This window comes from Glycine max, chromosome 19, assembly GCF_000004515.6.
Source record: "Glycine max cultivar Williams 82 chromosome 19, Glycine_max_v4.0, whole genome shotgun sequence".
NCBI classification, from domain to species: Eukaryota; Viridiplantae; Streptophyta; class Magnoliopsida; order Fabales; family Fabaceae; genus Glycine; species Glycine max.
Genome location: NC_038255.2, coordinates 26,695,117 through 26,701,882, shown reverse-complemented (window position 1 = coordinate 26,701,882; position 6,766 = coordinate 26,695,117). Strand labels below are relative to the sequence as shown.

General features: G+C 35.5%; 1 pseudogene; it reads right to left on the bottom strand.

Annotated features, from left to right (window-relative positions):
• Positions 1-1,247: 1,247 nt before the first annotated feature.
• Positions 1,248-2,620, bottom strand: LOC100807352 (protein SRG1-like; annotated as a pseudogene).
• Between the last annotated feature and the right edge of the window lie 4,146 nt (positions 2,621-6,766).

The window sequence follows — 6,766 nt, the reverse complement described above, 5'->3', positions numbered from 1 at the left end:
TGAAAGAGTCAACAACTCTAAAATTTGATTGGTAAACAACACAAACATCCATTTATAGCAAAATTCACTTCAACATTTTTTCTACGTTATGACTAAACTAGTATGCCAGTCAGCAACATGATAAGCAGGAGTTTATTAGGTTTAGAGTCTTAGCAATCAACTTTTTAAATGCCTTAAACAAAGACTTGATCAAGAACATGAGTCAGAAGGTGAAATTATTAACATTAAATAATTGACCTATGATGTGAACATATAGCATATGTATATATATATATATATATATATATATATATATATATTCCTGTGCTGTAGTGCAACATATTCTGATAAATTATTCATCCCTTTCCTTGTCTAGAGTATCCACGGGGTCTTCATTGTGTCTTCGATGTCGTTGTGGTTGGTCAGCAATCAAGCAATTGTCTACAAGTTGAATCCTTTTGTTGGCATTCTTGACAATGATATTGCTTCTTTCAGTTTCAGTTCTAGTCCATTGTCCGTTTGCGGCATGTTGTAAAGCTACTCCCACGGGTACATCTTTGGAATTGAATGTAGTATCCAAAACATTATTAGTTGTTCTTTCATCTCCCTCTGAGTGCTAAACTCCATCCTTCAATATCCATCTTTTTTGGCAAAATAGACTGTGCCTGCGAAGCTGTAGAGGCATTGGATCAACCATGGGATACAGCTTCTTGCATAGAAATTTGCTCAGTCTTCAGGTCACCATTATCACTTAATAAGTCATCCATCAAGCGCACCTTCGGAGGCCTTGTGCGAGTCTAACCCAGTCACTTTATTTTGTGAATGATGATTCTGAAAATCATTTTCAACCGTATTGTCCAGACTTCCTGCAGGTGCAGCATTATTAGAATTGAACCACGCACACACTGAAAAATAATATAGAAGATATACACAACTGAAATTTAAGTTAGCACTTATTTTGGTAGGTATGACTCCAGCTTTGTTGCCTTTCTCATTATTTGGTAAGCAATCATTGACACAGCTCATGGTAGCATTAAGATCAATTTATGTTCTCTCAACACTGTCAAGCATTGGATGTTGCAGAATACCAGACTTAAGAGCTGCATTATTCGAATTGCTACCAGATCTACATCAGTACTGCAACAAGAAAGTTTGCTTTGTTGTGTCTCTGGATGTCGTTAGCAGCAACTTGTTCTGCAGAGTTGTGACAATGCAGACATGTATATTTTGCTACATCTAATGGCAGAAATGTTGCTTGTTTGTCAGCCTCATGTTGCTACAAGAGCATTTGGAATTGGTTGATAAGGAACCCATGTATTGTCCTTGAGTATTTGAACTCCCACTGGGCCTCCCTTTGCTTGCTACAGAACAGTGAGGGCAGTTCCATATGAATGGGGACTCAGACCCAAAACAAGGTCAGGTCTTGAACATGGAGGGTAATAGTTCATCCTCATGGCTTGCACCGATTCGCCAAACATCTTCTCAAACTCATCCCCTTTCAAACCAAGGCCTAAAGCTATGTATGCTAACATATTATAGCAGAGTTTCCTAATTTCTCCTGACTATTCTTCCACAGTTTCGCTTCATGAATGTTTAAGCATTTAAAAGTTTCTTTAAGTAACATAAAAAACATTGGACTAAATGAATACAAATATCAACAAAAGTTAGATATGGTTCGTTAGATACTTAAGTACTTTTAGTGTTGTTTTCCAATCAAAGCTGGAGTTTCATGTTGATAATTCGTGTAATAAATATTTACATTTAAGGTTAGCATATGTTTTTGAAGTAAAACTCCAACTTTGATTCGAGAACAACACTAAACCACCTAAGGAACCACGCTTCGTGCTAAAAATATATGGAAGTAGTATATATGTTACCTGAATTTTTCTGGTTTGTTTGGCCATAGATTTGGGTTCGTAACATATTCAGGTTCAATTCCAAGAGCAAACATGTTGCACCTGTCCAGTTTTTCATCCTCTAAGAGAACAAAAGCTTCTCCATACCCTTGGACTGTTCCTGGAGCCATAGGGTATTTTTGTTTCTCTTCCAAAGGTAGCATGAAAAACTCCCTGCTCAGGTTCTCAATGCTCTGCAGCAGATTGAGGTCAATTTCATGATTAATTACGTAATGACCGTACTAAACATTAGTTTCCATGATAGATATGTTCTAAAAAAATTCACATAATTTATATATGTAACTTTGATGTCAAGGGGTCTAACTCAATTGGTTGAGTAGGCTATATGAATGCAGTATGTTCCTAACACTATCTTTGATTTTCATAGATAAAAAAAATGTTACTTCGGTAAGTTAATGATAGTATGAATAGTTATCAAACAGTAATAGTTTTACTAAGAACCAAATACTATATAAATATTTAGCTGAAAAATTCCCCACTCTTCACAACCAGTTACAACATTGAAAAGTTCAGTGAGGACTTCGTCTTTGTTCCCTTTGCTAAGCTTAGAGAAATCAATGACTGCCATGTCACTATGTTGTGGGGAAAGAGGTGTAGTGAGGACTTCGTCTTTCTGTTTTGTGTCATACAAATCTTTGAGGAATTGTTCTTGGCTTGGATTTTCTTACCTCTTGGACATCAGGAATGTGCCCAACTTTGATGGGGGAAATTGGTACGGGAGGCATTCGAACAGAATCTGGGAGCTTGAGTTTTGTTTTGCACACTATTGGTTACTCTATATGCCAAACCCTCTCAACCATGCATGTATTGATAGTGGAATTTAGAGCTTGATGACATTACATATTAAAAAAATTGGTACCTATGTAATGCTTCAGGTCATAAGTATGCATAATTGGCACATGAGGAACTTTCGATACATATTAAAATAATAAAGGTTTCCACAATTGATTAACATAGGTTAGTAGTGACATTAAACTTTAATGTTGATTACAAAACAATACAAAAACCACCTACTCAATTACAGCTATGTTTTGGACATTGATATATCCCTACATCGGCATTATTGGTTAACACTTGTTGACTTATTTCTGTAATATGAGGAACTTTCGATAGTTAGCAAGCATCACCACCCATTTTATTCTTCATCAGACCTTAATGTCATGTATTTATTGATTGGCTTAGAACATTAAATTGCTAGTAGTTGTAATCAACTTTAAACTGCTACAACTTGCAAACTTGCAATGATCTATACGACAGTACTATTGTACTATGGAGATGACAAATACATTAGGAATTGAGGATGTTATCTAATGAGAACAAGCTGTAGTAACTCTAGCCATTAATTTTTGCACTTTAATACATACAAATAGTACTAGAGATAGCAAAGAAAAACACACTATTTTTAAATACGCAAGTGCTTCCTTAATGTGGTCACTTGAAAAGCCATATGCAGATCTATTTGTGGATGAGAAATACATATGTTGTTGTTGGATCAAGTGGCCTCGGAATAATTAAGAAGGGGGTTGAATTAGTTATGAACGTGTCTTGACTAATTAAAAATCTATCCTTCTTAATGTTACTAGATTCAGTTAGGCTTTTACTACTAAATAGAAACTTAACCAAAAGTAAAAGCGATAATTAAAAGTACACAGTGGAAATTTATACTGGTTCGGCTACAAACCGTGCCTACATCCAGTCCCCAAGCAACCTGCGGTTCTTGAGATTTCTTTCAACCTTGTATAATCCTTTACAAGCCAAAGTGATGCAATCCTACCCCGCAAGGGCATTGGATAGAAAACTCCAAGTAGATTGGGCCAGAGATGCAAGAGAAGGCCCTAGGGTTCTTATGAGCCTTAGGGTAGATTTTGGGCCCATGGGCTAAGTACGAGTCCACTTATCTTTGTAAATATTAGATTAAGGTTTCATTATTTTTGGGCCTTGTATTTAAGGCTCCATAATGTAGGTAGGGTACCCTAGAAATATAGGATTTTTCAGCCCTTGTATTTTAGGGCACCTAGACTAGTTTTTGTATTAGGGTTAGTTTTGTAATTTCACATGCACTAAGTGGATGTTTGATGTGTGTGGTTGGAAATAAATTTAATTGAATTGGTAGAAGCCCAATCCAATTAAATTTTAGAGGGGGAGGTGAGCATTTGCTTACTACACCCCATTGCCACATCATATAGTCACACTTTGTGCATGTCCTTCATGCTTTTCATGCCTCATGACACCTAAGCACACTTAGTGGAGAATCTTGGAATTGATCTTGGTTTAGTGGGCTGAACCATAACTAAAATTCACTAATCATAATTAGTGAAATTTTTGGCTCCAAAGTTTGGCTCCACAAATTCAATTTCAAATTCAAGTGAAATTTGAATTTCCCTCCAATTTTGTGTGACACTTAGGCTATAAATAGAGGTCATATGTGTGCATTTTTTTCAACTTTGATCATTTGAATATTAAACTTCAGATTTCAAAGCTCATTTAGAGCACAAAATTTCGTGCTCTTCTCTCCCTCTCCCCTCATTCATCTCCTTCTTCCTCCAAGCTCTTATCCATGGCCTCCTATGGTGGTGAGCTTCTTCTAGACTCATCTTCTCCTTGAAGTGGCGTCTCCTCTCTCTCTTCCTTTCTCCATTCCGCTGCCATTCATCTTCCAAGAAGCAAAGGAATCCATTGATGAAGAAGATCCTAGGCCTACAAGCTCCAATGGAGCTTGCATCACAAAGATCCACAAGGGATGTACCCTCCCTTGTTCTCTTTGAAAAACCAAGTGGATGTACCCTCCACTTGAACTGATCCACAACTCTTGTTCTCAGTATAACAATCCCCAAGTAGATGTACCCTCTACTTGTACCACAAAGGATGTACCCTCCAATGTGTTGGGACAAAGAATTCTCAGGCGGTTAGTCCTTTGAATCTTTGTAAGGGGAAACAAAAGATATCTCAGGCGGTTAGTCCTTTGAAATCTTTTGCTTAAGGGGAAGGGAAGAATCAAAAGAATTCAGGCGGTTAGTCCTTCGTTCTTTTGGAAAAGGGAGAAGAGAATAAAAAAGATTAATAACACAAGTTTTTGAACAAAGAATTTTCTTGGAAGAGAAAGTGTTGATCAAAAACTTTTAGAAAGATGAAGAGAAATGAATTAGAAAGTTCTATTGAAAGTGTTGAAAGAGATGAAAGAAGATATTGAAAGATTGTTGAAGGATGATGATGAAAAAAGATTGAAAGATAGATGATTCAAAGATGATTGATGATTCTTGATTGATTTTTTTTTAAACTCATGCCATGGTCACATATTTATAATCTCTTGATGACTCAAGTCAAAGCTTGTGACTCTTGGCAATTTCTTTAAAACTAGTCACTTAAAAAGTTGTGACTTTTGAAAGAATCTTCAGAAACAAGTCACTTGAAGAATTGTGACTTTTGGAAATGTATTTTTCGAAATCAGTTACTGGTAATCGATTACCATTAAGGTGTAATCGATTACACATCAACATATGTGACTCTTCATTTTGAATTTTGCAAATTAAAACGTTTAGAAGCTCTGGTAATCGATTACAAGTATTGTGTAATCGATTACATAAGTTTGAAATACTTTAAAATTGTTTAAATATAAGTTTTAACTCTTGAAATTTGAAATCTTAACATTTTAAAACACTGGTAATTGATTACTACCTTCTGGTACTCGATTACCAGAGAGAAAAACTCTTTGGTAATGATTTTGTGAAAACTTCTTGTGCTACTCAATGTTTTGAAATACTTTTTTAGTACTTATCTTGATTGAGTCTTCTCTTGATTCTTGAATCTTGATCTTGATTATTCTTGAATCTTGATTCTTGAAACTTGGTTCTTGAATCTTGAATCTTGATTCTTGAAACATGATTCTTGAATCTTTGGAATTTGCTTAACTCTTGTTCCTTTGGCATCATCAAAATAACCTTGGAAGACATTGCTTCCATAGTTGTATTGTGTTTAAATTATTTTTCGTTACACAACTCTACTCCTACTGTGGTGTTAAATATTTTGTATTGTTTGTAGGTAGTACTGTTAAACCCTGTGGCGTCTGTTAAGGATAGGAAAAAAGTACTTCTTGCTTGACTTAGGATACAATCATCTATTGATCTCCAGTGTTAGTGCAAACAAACCTTTCGTTAGTAGCATATTTTGAGGTATGTATGCCATTCTCACACTTATGTCGTTAATTATTATATTATTGGTTCACATGTAACTATTGTTAAGTATTACATTCTACTTCATTGAGTGAGCCATAGTTTCCCTTGAGATTCAATACAATGATTAATATGGAGAGTTTGGATTAATTGTTGTATTGAATCTTGAATTGTTCGTTTGGACAATTTGGGAAGACTAATTATTTTTATTTCATTTTCACTTATAAGTTAAGTATGTTGTGTTATTTTTGACTAAATTTTAGACACTGCATCTTGCTTTTTTCTCCAGGTGCATACATGATTGGTGTGAATTGATGTCACCGCTTTCATGTCGTGTACTTGGAGACCAAAGCGAAATGTTGTCGAAATTTTGTCAAATTTAACATAACTGTCTTAACTTGTTTGTTTGAATGAAGTAAAAAATTGTCTTCCTGAATGGGGTAGGGTCACACCTTTTTAAGAAAAAAGAGAGGTTCGCATGCATATGGGATAATATACCTTGTCTGATAGTACACCAAAGATGGATCGAAGTTGGATGAAAAAAGACCACGCATAACTGAAGAGTACAAGAATGGGGTTGAAGATTTCTTGCAATTTGCCAAAGAAAATGCACCAGACATTGGTGGAGTATACTTCTGTCCATGTGTTAAATGTTTGAATGGGCGACAACAATCTTTGGATGACATTAGAACACATCTTATA